This window comes from Struthio camelus, chromosome 3, assembly GCF_040807025.1.
Source record: "Struthio camelus isolate bStrCam1 chromosome 3, bStrCam1.hap1, whole genome shotgun sequence".
NCBI lineage: Eukaryota > Metazoa > Chordata > Aves > Struthioniformes > Struthionidae > Struthio > Struthio camelus.
This window is the reverse complement of record NC_090944.1, coordinates 24,851,505-24,865,404: the sequence shown is the minus strand read 5'-3', so window position 1 is coordinate 24,865,404 and position 13,900 is coordinate 24,851,505.

The window sequence follows — 13,900 nt, the reverse complement described above, 5'->3', positions numbered from 1 at the left end:
AATAAATGCAGGCAATAACCCATAAATATAAAAACGAAATAAAACGTCAGCCTTTCTGACAGCCGTGTACAACGGCTGGTCGCAGTAGCCCGAAAGGCCACCTCAACAGTTCACTTAAATCTCTTGGCATCACTCAAGGAAATAGCTTTGTTTTGCTATAGCACCCTTCAGGCTGAAGGATCCGAACACGCGTTGCCCTCCCCAGTGAGAACGAAGCCAAAGTTGTAAACAGCTATCATCAACTGTTTCTGCTAAGATCTGCATCACAGAGAGCAGCTAAACACACAGCGAGCACCAGGAACCTCTGGGACACAGTTTGCAGAATAAACCAGCCTTTGACAGTTCAGAAATTCCTAGTTAGGTTTTCACAGGCTTCCCGACCTGACGCCTCTGTTCCAGCCTGCCGCAACCTGGTAATGCACAGTCCCAGCGGGGACGGAGCTGCCGGAGCTGAAGAAAGGCCAGGAGGGAGCTCGGCGAAGATCGTTACGTGGCCGTAATGTGCTGGCCTGTAATGCGCTGGCTCTGCCAAGGGCCTGACCCCTCGGCTGTGCCTGTTTGCCTGATTATGTTGATGCAACGCTTGCAGCCCTCCCGGCTGGGAACGCTCCAGCCTCAGAACTGACGGTACCCACAGCGATGGTCTGAGCCACGAGGCAGCCTGGAAAAATGGCTCTAAGACTGGTGAGCTGCACTCTCCACCTTGAAACGGGGGCAATAAACCTTCCTTTCTCTTGTCATTTCTCTTCCCTGGCTGTTTAGCGATAAAAAGCAGTCCCTGCTTGGAGGTGTTTTCAGTGTTTGCACAGTTACAGAGCTATTTGCAGGGCATGTAAGTAGCTTGGGGCCATCTAGCACATGTGTGTGTGTGTGTGTATGTGTGTGTGTGTGCAGGGGGAGATGCTGGAAGGGGGCCAGGAGTGCCCCTGGGGAGTGTTGGGGTCTTCAAGGGCTTGACAGCAGAGGCTGGTGGGGAGGGCCAAAGCTGTAGTTGTATGGATGCCATGGGGGCTGATGTAACAGGATGTTGTAGGTAATAACAGGAACCAATGAGAATTTGCCTGTTCCTCACCCGCCTGGCAGTGACATTTATACATCTTATCATGGGTTCCCCCCATCCAGAGACCAGAAATGCCTTTCCCCACTGTCACCTGGTAAAAGTCTCCAATTGCCCACAAACCAAGTGCTGCAGGATGCATGGGAGACCGAAGACCGAGGGTAGGCAAAGAGGAAACGAAACTAGAGTTTACAGCTCTGATGCTGCATAGGCTGGGAAAACCATGACCCAAGATATTATGAAGTTAAATGCAACATAACTTCTGGGTTTCTGACGATTTAGCATTTCAGGGGTTGTGCTGATGCACTGAGAGTTAAGATGCAGCATTGCAGGTGAAATCAGGACAGCACAAGCTGCTGATAAAAATACTCCTTTTTCTAAAATGTCATGTGCCTTAACTCTACTGAGAAGACATCAGTTCAAGAGGACAGAGGACTCTCTCCCAGTCACGTGTGGTTTGTTTGCAGAGTGTCATTCCCAGGCAGGGCAGCTTGCTTTCAGGATGTGGAGGTGGGAAGGGCTGTGAATCAACGTTTACCTTCCAGACAGTGGGGTGTTGCCAACTTCGTGTCAAAAAAGAAGAAAGTAAGACTCTGTATGTGACAAAGGTTGTTCACGGGTGGATTACAGCTGAGGTTAGACTTGAGAGGACAAGGACGTGCAAAAGGAGGCAGAGATGTAAATAACTGAAGAGTGAGTTGGGCTCACTTGAGCTCACAGTGGATTTGTTTGATTGAAATGATGAGGGAGTGGATGGAGAGCCTAGATAATGTTGTCATTCTTCCCAGATCTGACCACTGAAAAGGGAGGAGGATTTTTCCTAAACCTACCAGAGCAGCAGTCGCAGGACATCAGCTCCACGTTACCTGCTGCGGTGCGACATGTGTCTAGACTGCCCCTGAACACCCCGTCTGCGGCTCACCAGCCAGCTGGCTCCCAGGAGGCTCTCGACTTGAGGCCTGGAGGGTCTGATGTGGCCAGCCCTCACCCCCGCAAAGAGCCCGGCAGGTGGGGAAGGACTCCTTGTGCAGGCAAGCCCTACTCCCAGTGGAAGAGACCTGAGCGCCGGCATTTCCTGAGCAAAAAAAGTATTAGTGGGGTTTGTTTCCCTCATTGCCATGGAGAGAGTTTCCATTATTTGTTAATGCAGTTTCTTTAATTATGCATTTATATCACTCAAGAATTTTACAAATAGCTTCAAGCAGCTTTTTGGCAGGCTACGGCTGATTTTGCTAAGTTCATTGGCCCCTGTGCCTCTAACATGCAAGGGGTGCTGCTAAAAGTGGCATGAGGAAGAGAATCACCTTAACCTTGATGTATCAGATATACTTAGAATTAAAACTTGGTCTATCACAGGAATCTTCCTAAAGCTGGCTCTATAAGGGCCGTGGTTTTTGTATTTATGCAGCTTTCTTTTCCTAAGGTCACTTTTCTGCTGCACTTCTTATCTACGTTTTCCTTCAATGTGTCCATTACGCAGAGCCAGTGCCAAGTTACCCAGCAAATACTGGTAAGGTTGAATTTTGCTGTGCCAGCTGGTGCCAGGCAGGGCCAGGCAGCTCCTGCTGTGAAAAACAGGAGGGGAAAAGGGAGAGGGGACCAAGATTCAGGAGGAAAATCGGGAAGGAGCAAGGCCATGGGGAAGACTGCTGCAAGGGGCCCTGGCCCAGCGCTAGCCTGTGCCACCCAGCTTCCCTCGCTACAGGCAGCAGCCTGGCTTTCTTGGGAGGAGGGCTGCTGGTTGGCTGCGTCCTGCAGGCTGGGGCTCTGGGCTGATGCTGATGCCACAGATACTTGGGACTTCACCTGTCATAGACCAGCCTTGGCACTCGCTGCTAACAGCAGCAATCAGATTGCCATTAAATAGGCCAGCACTGTCACATTTCATCAGTTTAGTCGAGTAGGCCTCAAAAGCGGGACAGACCACACGCCACCCCACAGAGCCCAGAGTTTTGCTTTCGGCCAAGAGACAGCATTGATGACGTGATTTAGCTCGAGCTGCTAAAGCTGAAAAAAGTTGCACCCGCAACGAGGCTGAGAAAGAGCTACTGTCGGTTGCCACTACTGGGGCGATGACTTTATGTCATCGGTTAATCCCGATGGGGATTAACCTGGGGCTAAACAGGAGCTTGGATGTCCAGTTCACGATAAGGAGCAGGTATCTAGATGCCTGTAGGAGCTCCGGGAGCCTCAGCCTGGGACCCTAGTGTCCGTTTCTATTGACAGCGTTCGAGTGCCTGCAGCACGTGGTGGTCTCATCTTCACACAACTTACCGTCCCGCGCATTTCAGCTCCTTCAAGGTCTAAGCCACACGAGCAAGGATTGAAGGGGTAAACTTTACTGTTGTGTTGGGGAATGGCTCGGTCTGTCTTGTAGTTATTCTCCTTCGATCAAACATTTCTAGGATTAGGTCAAAGCTCTGGCACGCTCACTGCAGGAAATGCCACAGCAGGGATGTGGGCCAGCTGGGTTTACGCTGTGCCTTTTGAGCCAACCTGGGAGCAGACATAGCCCCAGCCTGTCAGTCTGCAGGATGCTAGATGTTGTTAGTTGCCTTGAATTACCCTAAGCCTCTGAGGGCCTCAACACTCTCATTGCACAACAGCATCTCCCGGGCAAATTAAAGGGTAATTCAGTCCTCAGCCAGTTGCTGGCTACCAACTGGCAAGGCCCACTCAGACAAAAGGCTGAGAATCTGTAGCCTAAAGCCCACTAATGAGAGAAATTAGGGTGTCTGCGATTATTTTATTGTAATAACTGTAGAGCAGGACTGGCTTTTGCTGCAGCAGTGTAAGATTTGCCGGTGCATGTCTATCAAAGCCCAAGTGGCGGGTAGCAGCACAATGTACTGAGTAAAATGGGCTCCCCTGAGCCCTGGGAAACAAAATAAAATCGCTGCAAGTGCAGAACAACACCCACACTGCAGTGAACAACTTTGAATGAGCAGAGAGCTCCAAACGAGCTTAGCTACAAGTGCAGCCGGATTTATAGCCACCGCATCAGAGGCTCCAAGATCTGACAAATACTTCTGCTGCTGGCTTATCCAGGCTGAATTTGTATAAAGTCAGTCCTGAATCTGCCTCACAGGAAAAGCATAGCCCAAGAGTGGTGGGTACAAACAGGAGGGAGGAATATTCTCAATGTCCTGGGGCTGAGGATGGAGCTGAAATTCCCCTAACAGTCGAGGTGTGCGAAAAGCACTCCCCATCTGCATCAGGCACATCTTTGCAGCCCTCAGTACCAAAAAGGCAGTGGGAATGGCGCTCTTCTTGTTAAGGAGTTTTGGTCGAAAACCCACAAGGTTGGCTGTAGACACAGTTCAGTTGCCATGCAATGAAATGCACTGATGGCAGAAATTATACCAAGTTTGCAGCTCCATAGCCAGGCTCAGTCGGATGTGCTTTTGCACATAAAGGAAAAAGCGGAGCAGAGGGCAGTGCAGGGCAATGTCTGAGTGCAGGGCTGCAGTCCCACAGCAGCAGGCTTTCCTATCAACAGCATCGATCATGTGTCAACCTTAATGAACAAGCAGCAAAATAAACGGGAAGGAGCAGCTAACTGGTGCTGCAACAAAGCTGTAAAGTGAAAGGGCTGCTGATCAGAAAGAGAGAGAGATTGTTTGTTGGAAAAAGATTTTATTGGGTATGTCTAAGAAACTGCTGTATACAAGGGAGGGTTCATGTTACAAGCTGAAAGTAGCTGGCTGTGTCTAAAGCTACTGTTGTAACCCGCACTGAGGTTTCCTATCCTAGCTATGCACCAAATCACTGTCGAGCACACCAGAAGCAGAACACAAATGGTAATAAATTATTATGATGGCCCTCTAATTGATGCTTTAGCAAGATAATTCACCAGCTGACTGCCTCCTGCAGCAGAAGGGCCCCCGTGCGAGGCAGTAAACTGCCTCGACTCCAGGTCTGCAGATTCCCTGCTAATCCTGGGAGTTGTAGGCTGTATCTAAGCATTGCTTGCTCTTCTTAGTTAATGAGGTTATAATTAGAAACTGAAAATCCCACCATCGGTTAAAGAAGCCAGAGCCGGACAGTTTGCAACTCCCAGTGTGCGATGTTGCTGCTATATTTTGAGGATGATCTAATGAGTCATTCAGCTCGAAGCGCTCCGCTGGGGTTGTGTCTGCACTAGAGAGCGGCTGTCCCTCGGTGACCGGGCGGCAAGCACGGGGTCCCGCCACCCCTCCAAGCTCCTTAACGCCGTCTCCAGGCCCACGGTGCCTGGCTCGGCTGTCTGTGAGCCCCCACACCCCGGGAGGTACGTGTGGGCTGGACCCCCTCGCTTTCTTTTCTCCTGGTTTGGCGTGGAGCCGGCGGAGGTGGGCAGCGTCCGTGGGGACCCACGCCAGCCTGGGTGTGCTCTCGGGGGGGCTGCCGCGAGCCAGGCTCCCGCAGGGCATCCCCAAACACGGGCCCTCCGAGAAGCCCAGCCAGTGTCAGCAGAGGCTTTATTCTCATTTCTTCTTTTGGATTTAGTTTAACGTTTCTCCTGTTTTTGCGTTAGGCTCTTGACAGGGAGAGGGTTGAGTCTAAGATGGGAACAGGCCCATCGCACCTCCAGATGTATCCGGGGGGCAGCGCACAGCGGCAAGCAGGTGTCGCGTTGCCCAGGCGCTGAATGAACCGCGTGCCTTGCCCTTGGTCTCTCTTCTTCCTTATTTTTGCTGCCGTGAGCTTTCTTTTACCTTTCTCTCCTCTCATCCAAGGAGCTTTAGCCCTTTGGGCTTTGAAGGTGACTAGAGTTAATTCGTGCAATTTGAAAGCTCAGTAGAGCCTGCGTCTCATCGGAGACAGCTGTGTGTCAGAGGGCCTCCCTCATGGGGCTCAGCCTTCTCGCGGGGCTGCAGACCGTTAGACGTGTCCTTGCGTGCTGCCCATCGGGGCTACGAACTGACCTACATTGTTCAAAGTTGCCTTTAACTCTTGCACTGCATGGCCTACATAGCCAGGCAAATGCAAGCGTCACATTTCTGCCTAATCTTAATTGAAACGTTTTCCTCCCCTTGCAGAACAGTTGTCCCGCTCTAAAGCCCCCACCTCGAATTGCAGCCACCCTCGCTCTCGCCAGGGGCCACTCGATGCTGAGGGGAGCAGGAGACAGGGCCACGCCGCCCGCCAAAAGCCTCCCGTCAAACTGCACCCTGCCCTGCTCCAGAGCCTCGCGCAGTAGGCTGTGACTCATCTGGGAAACACTAACGTGAAACGAGTGATGCAACGTGCTCCTTTTTCAAGCGCTAATCCCAGGGTCATTGCTGATTCAGAGGCTACGTTTCAGGACTCGAAGCCGTGCCTGCCACAAGCCAGCAAAAGCGCCGGGCAGCCGGCCAGCTCCCGCGCTGGCGGCAGCGGCAGCAGGGAGGCGACGCGCAGGTACGGAGCGGTGCAGAGCACCTGCGATGATGTCAGGGAGGCGAGTGACGTTCGAAGGGAAGTTGTCTAGGTGACACAAACAAAAACCGCCCTCGCTGCCAGATAATGTGGTTCGAAGTTCAGGTCTCACAAATGCCACTCTGCTTTATTGTACCGGTTAAACAATTAACCTAATTTTTATTTTCCAGATCACACGTGTCCCATAAGAATTTAAATATTGCCACAGCCAAATACCTCATGCCATATCTAAGGTTTATATATCCTCCTGGTAGCTGACAAGAAGAAACAAAATTTTTAATAAAAAGTCACATGTAAGTGAACCCTTTTTTTAGAAGACTTAAAACCAGAGTAGACCAAAAATGCTAAGTGAGCAAAATCAGGAACTCCATGGTTAAACCTTGCGTTTCCAGTCCTGGATCTAAAAAGCTCTAGAGAAAAATGAATGCCTTGGTCTACGCAAAGTAAACTCTTAACCTGCTGTACGAGATTTCTCCAGCCCTCAGTCTTGTACCTGCGCCGTGAACACACACAAGCACCTCCAGCCCTCAGAGTATCAGCGTGGGACCTTGGGCAGGATCTGGCCAGCAGGAGTGGTGGCTCTGCCCTGAACGGTTGGTGTTTGAATGAGGGAGTGCTCGAATGAGCAAACAAAAACCTTGCCACAGCCCTGCTAGTGCTCTGGTTTTAGTGGGAGCCTCCTGATACTAGGTGTTTTTTTTCCCTGAAGCTCCAGCAGCTGAGCCATGTGAGTACTTGAGTTATCTCAGTGTCCGTGCATGAAAAGAGGGGGAAAAACCAAGCTGCTAGCTCTGGGTGGCTGGGGCTGCGAGAAACCGCTCCTCCGAACCACAAGAAATTAAAGGCGCTGTCTGTGTAATAACCTCATCCCTTCCCTTGAGATTAAATCGATGACCTCAGTCCCCAGATGTTTCTCCTTGCTCCTCCTCTTCCCTCGTTGCTGTGGCTAGACTCTCATCGGGGCCCGACCTAAGGTTTGGGAGCATCTCTGGGCTGCAATGTGGTGGGTGCTGCTGCCACCACCTGGTGCAGGCGTCAGAGGCAGAAATCTCCCCAAAGCAGCTCGTCCGCGTGGCCTTCAGGGAGCGAAGCCCTGCCAGCCCCACGCAGCTCCTTGCACAGACATGGGCCAAACCCAACCGCCTGCTGCGTGAGACCTCCTCCAAACGGACAGGGAAATGTGCGCTACTCCACGCGGTGCAAATTCATCCCCCTTGCTCCTTTTTGGGCCCCCCTATCATCATTCCCATCTCCACAGAGCTGCTTGCTGCATCCTCGTACAACCCACACAAGCTGATGCTCTTCCAGGGAAAACAGTTGGGTCATGGGATCCCTGGTTCAAGCAAAAGAAACCCCATCGTGCCCAATACCAATATAAAGGTCCAATTTCTCCCCCCACAAATGCTCACACATGACTACCCTTTATTTCTTACAGAGCCAGAAGCTTGCACCGCTTCATCCTGGCCCAGTGCCAGGCCAGCACAGCCGAGACCTGGGGCTGCTTGTCCTTTTGCTGCTATTGAATACAAGGGATGGAGCTGTCCTATGTGCGAGAAGCATGCAGGAAGCAGCCAAAGGGGCAGAGAGTGCTCATTTTCCTAATCTCCCCAAAGTGGTGTGCCCCTCTCTGCTTACACGGAGAGGTTGATAAAAGATTTAGGCTTTAGATGTTTTGCGGAGGGGGCAAAATTTGCATTCAAGGCTGAAACGGTTTCCCAAGATCTCAGTGCCTGGTTTGCTGTTGTCATCAGTTTTTGCTCCCGTTGCTAGACAGCTCAGTGGATTGCACAGCATTCCTGATAGCTTGAAGTAGAAGCTGGAAAAATAGTTTTTAGTTGGTAGTGACAAGATCCAGAACGGCAGGGCTGGCACAGGTTTGGAGGATGTGTTGGGTGTGCTTTCCTAGTCTTGGAGTTTTGATGTTGGATTTGAGAGTCCAGTTTGGCTTTGTCTGCTTTCAGTAGTCATGGAGAGGTTTTTAGCATATTAGACACAAGAGTTATATTTCATAATTCAAGATGCTGAGAAGACAATCTGTCTCAAAATGAAATCCACTTTTCATATCTTTCCTATGGGATATGTACAGGCTGCAGAGACAAGATACTTGCAAGTTTTTCCTAATTCTATCATTGATTCTTGAGTGGATTTGAGTGCTTTGTTTCTCTTTCTGCAAAGAAGAGGCAACAACCCTGACGCAGCTTTGCAAAGAAGCTTGAACTCTGGAGATGACAAGTGCTATTTTGGCTCTGTTGTGATTTTTGTTATATTCACCTGCCAGAATCTTCTAATCCTTTTACTTTCTTTTTTTTTTTTTCAAAAAAATGCTGCATTAAAAAAATAACACTTCTACCTAAATTTAGTGCCCTGTGTTTATGAGCAATCTGCAATCAGCAAACAAGGTATCTGCGTGCATGATGGCAGTGGAGCAAAAGACGATCTTGGTATGGTAGGTCATACCTTTTCTTCCAAATAAACAACAGGCATGAAAATACAGTTTAGTGGGTACATTTCTGCCTGCTACAATACCTTTCCTGATGCAAACAGGAGTGTGTGGATATCGATGTAAGCTGCCACTGAACTATTTCATGGATTTCTGCAACGTATCCCCCAGCCCAAGAAGGCCTGGGTGCATCCATCCCAGACGTCTCTCCCCGTCACTCAGCAGGCTTTAGCAGACTTTGTGCGTTGCTGCAGTGATTTCAAGGCACAAAAGGAAGGCATTGCGTATTGACAAGGTCCTTTGAAAGTATGTTCAATGTCTCTTTAATCTAGCTGATCCAAAACCCATTCTCACCACTTAACTGAATTTTTTAATGATCTACTCTGGTGCGCAAGTTTTCTCCCCTGCCCTTTTTCACACGGCAGTGATGCATGTCCACCTCTCTTCTGATGTCATTCTTTTCTTTCCTTTGCCCTTTTCTGGGGATGTACCCCATTTTGAATCCAAGTTTTATTATTAAAGACAGTGCTTACTCTCTAATGTGCCAACTCTTGAAAGGGGTGGAATTTGCATTTCAGCTCAGAGGAAGGACATTTGCTGCCATCTGCACCTGGTGAGAGAAAGAGCTCCACAGCTGGAGTCAGCTGACAAACTTCTGCCAAAGACCCCGCCTTCGAAATAATGCAGACTACTAAATTCTGCACTGCGTAGAAGTGTTAAGTCTACAAATTCATTACCAAGTAAAGTAATTTTAATAGCAGAATTTGTCTGGATCACATATAGCTGGACCTAGGCATGACATAAAATGGCCATTCATATGGCTATGCACATTTTATAAGGTTTTTTTCATTGCCATGGTTCAAGAAGCAAGATCCACTGGGTTACTATTACCAGTAACTGAGTACTAAACACGTGGCACAATTCAGATCTCCTACACACATACATGGAAAAGCAGAATGAAACTTCTGGAAGTTTTCAATCAATTAATACTTTGTCAAGCCATTTACTTGGAGCTCCTAAAAAAAGAAAAAGAAGGAAAAGAAAAATGCGATACTATTTCCTTATTGCATGTGCAAACAGCCTGTATGAAGAGCAGAATTTCCCCCAGAGCAAAGTCCAGGACTGGGGAGGGATACTTTACATGCTGATGGGTGCAATAGATTATGACACGATGTGTTAACAATACCATCACACTGACTTACACAACCTCTCTAGTTAGCTAAATATACATATAAGTGATTTTTTTTAATGATGCCTACCTTTGGGATGCAGCCAACCACTGCCATAGATCAGTTCTGTGAGAAACGTGGGTTCTGGGGTGAACCCACGGGTGCACGTTGCAGCTGCGAAGAGCTGTCACCACGTCCTGCCCCACGTGTTGCTGGCCAGCCTATGGCACCGCGCGCAGCTGACGTGCTCCACACGCGTAACCCAGGTGCTCATCGGGCTCTGGTGCGTGGCGTGCGGCCACTGCCATCACCAGAAAAAACCTCAGTTGCTGTGTTGGGGATCATTTCAGTGCCTCAACTTCCCAGTCCTGAGCTTGGGAAAAATTAGAAGGGAAGCATGTGTGTTTAATAACTAACATTTCTGTAGCATTTTGTAATGCAGATCATCCAGAGCTCCAAAGATGGAAAGCCCTAGGTAAGAACGAGCACGCCAGCTCTCTGGCCAGCTTTAGCTGGCGATGCGTAGAGATTACGTGGACGCTTGGAAGCACAATCCACATCTCCGATCCTCCAGGATAAGGAGGTGCCATCCTGACTGGCTCCTAGCTCGTGCTCACCCTGGCCAGACCAGGGTGCCGCCCAGGGTGCCGACTGGCCCAGCCCAAAGCTGTGCCCCAAGCAGCCTAACGCTTTCACTGTCCAGACAACTGTGTGCCCACATGTAGGCACGAGCCCCAGACCTATTTAGTTTACTAGCACACAGCCAGCATTTACAGAGGGCTCAGGGCAAACGATGGGGCTGCTGTTAGGACACCCATCCATGTAATCTTCTTAATGCAGGAGCTGTGGGCACCCTGACTCCCCTGGGTGTGGTGGGGTGCGAGCAGGCAGGGCTCTGCCACTGGGCCTCCAGCTCTGCAGGTACCTGACTCAGTTGCAGGAAAACTGAAAATGCCGAATTCCCTTCCTGCTTATGTGTTTTTCATAAGTCACTCCATAAGTAGCTATGCAAGCAAAATGCTCATCTGTGAAGGTTTCAGCGGCAGTGAAAGTAAAATCTAATACTGCTGCTTTACTCATACTATGCACCACTATCTCACAGAGGAGAGGCTTGGCATTATGAGATACAGACGAATCTACAAATAGTCATTAAATACCACCAGAAGTATGGTCATTTGGTTATAACTGGACAAATACAAAGGCATTATTTAGTCAGAGTGTAAGTAAGTAATAAAATACCATGTGGTCTTTACTGAAACTTGCTTATGCTAGTCCAGCTGCGGTCCAGTTTGAACTGGATCTTCTGGGCTGTGCTACGCCGCTCTTAGTAATGTCTCGAGCTCCATCTCTTGCCTTTTGGAAGGATGTGCTGAAACTGCACGGCTCTCTCTCGGGATCCTTGGATGCTCCCGTCGATCTCACACTGCTATAAATCAGGAATAACTTCACTAGAGTCAGCGGCACTACCATCGTAAAAGTGATAAGAGATCAAAACCTAATGTAGCGTGGTGATTCACTCCCTTGCTATTCTCAGGCTGGGTTTGCCTAGCAGTTCTGTATGCAAAGGGCAGGGAATATTCAAGACTTGCTGATTCCTTGTCGTCTCAGTGCATCAACATGATTCTTTTATGTATCTTAATTGATCAGTTTAGAGTGTCAATGGGAAGGAGCTGCGCCTACGGAAGCCGCGCTGAAATCCCTGCTTCTTTTATGACCATGGTTGTGGAAGGAAAATCCTGTTGAAACCTTCCTAAGCCAAAATGCTTTGGTGTTACGGGGACCACTGAAATGTGTTTGCATCCAACAGGGGATCAGCTGCATGAGCTGAGAGCCCCCTGCTCTCCCCTTCTCCCTGACCTCTTCCAGCTTGTTTTCTTCCTGTTGCTCTGAGCAAGCTGCTGAGTAAGAGCAGTTAATTTGGCCAGTTTGCAGGAAATTCTCTATTTTGAGGGTGAGATCAGAGTGTTGTTCCTGCTAAGCAAAAGCGATTTATTTTGCTGCACTGGCAATTTCACTATATGCAGGACAGAAGGTTGGGCAGCGTACACAGCGCGTGTTGCCACTTCCTCGTTTGGTGTGCTAGCAATCTGCTTGTTTTCATCACACCATCACGATAGCATATATTACAAATACAATTACACCGGTTTCACAAATTAAGTATTGCAGGTACTGTAATGAAGAGTGAGTTGGATTATTAAGAACAGGTCATAAGACTTTTCCACACCCATTTTCACAATAATTAATTATAATTATTCCATCCTGAGGTCTCTAAATTTTAATTATATTTTAAATTGTTGTGAAATGCTTGATCTGACACAAGAGAAAGCATAAGTGGGGGGAAGCAGTCTGTTTCACCTAGTCATGCTGCGGTGGTTAACAGGATGTTCATTTCAAATCTGTTTTGTTTTAGAGGTTTTATTAGCTAAGAAATTCTTTTGAGACTTTACCTTCAGTGATGTAAGATTTTCATGGAACTGCTTTTGCTTTGAAGGGCTACGTAGAGATACTTTCATTGGGCTGTATATGATATTTCCCCTTTAACGTGAAGGATATCTTGCCTCCATCTAAACGGAAAGCACAGTTCCGATGCCTTTCTTCATAAGCCGTCCCTTCAGTAGGCTGCTTTGCACAGTAAAGCTCACAGAAGTGAGAGCAAAATCTGATTCCCTAAGACCAGCTCTTAAAGAGCAAAGCCAAGATCTTCTTTCAAAAGTTTTAGTGCAGCAAGCGAAGAATCATCTCTTTAAAAGTTATGGCAACACTGCTTTGATAGTGTCTGTTTTGGCCAACAGCACATTGCTTTGAAATTATATGTTCTCCTAGAGGTACATTAACCTATCTGCTCCGTGTGGGTCACGGTAGCAAACCCAAAGCCCCTAGCAATCCACAATGCCCACATGTTAATTTGTTTCCTTAGATAATTGCTAGGTCTTCTTCCTGCCTCTCCTTCTCTCAGAAGATTTAGAGAAGGTACCTACATTTCAGGTGGCTTAAGTCAGGGGATACGAATCTTACCTTACATAAATATGCAAAGAAGAAGCCATAGAGCTTCTGGTTTAATTGCACAAAGATTTAGCTTTAGGATTCTTCGGTTCACTCTGAGTTGATTTTGTGGCTTTGGTAAAACAAAGCATTAGTAAGTCAACAGGTTACTAGACTTCCTCCATGCAAACGGCACCTCATACCATGCTTCACCCAGCTTCCTACTCTCTTCATACAGTTTGGCAACCTCCAGCACCTCTGGAGTCAGAGGAACGTGAGAAGCTGCTGTGCTCTCCTTGCCCCCCCTGAGCACAGCACATCAAAGAAGGGGGCCCAGTCTCCTGACTTGCGCTCTTCTTCCATGTGCTTTGCATTAAGACAGCTCTTGTTTGCCTACAAAAATGCAGTCTCGTTGTTACTTTAAAGTTCTAGGGGGAAGACTGCTACCCTTTGAGTCACTGTTTTTTCCTTAAGGCTATTTGTATATTTGAAAAAAAAAAAAAAAACCCGCAGTTTTTCTGATGTGAAGCACTCAGGTACAAGTTCTTCTAGTGCCACCCAAGCAGAAACCCTCTTGGGTGAAGAAACTTCTGCTAGTGACTTTCTTACCAAGGTGAAATGTCTGAGATCTGTCAATCTATCTCACACTGGCTCTGCTTGAACTACTGCAGAGGAGGTCTAACTCCACCTGCGCAGAGACTCTAGTGACATTCTGATAACAGGACAGAAGAACTTTGCATTGCTGAGAAGCAGGTAGCACAGCTTGAAGTTGTTTGGTGGAGGCCACCTGCAGCGTCAGAATGTGCAACTGGAGCTAATTGAGCTGCTGGCCACTTTCACACTTCCACTGAG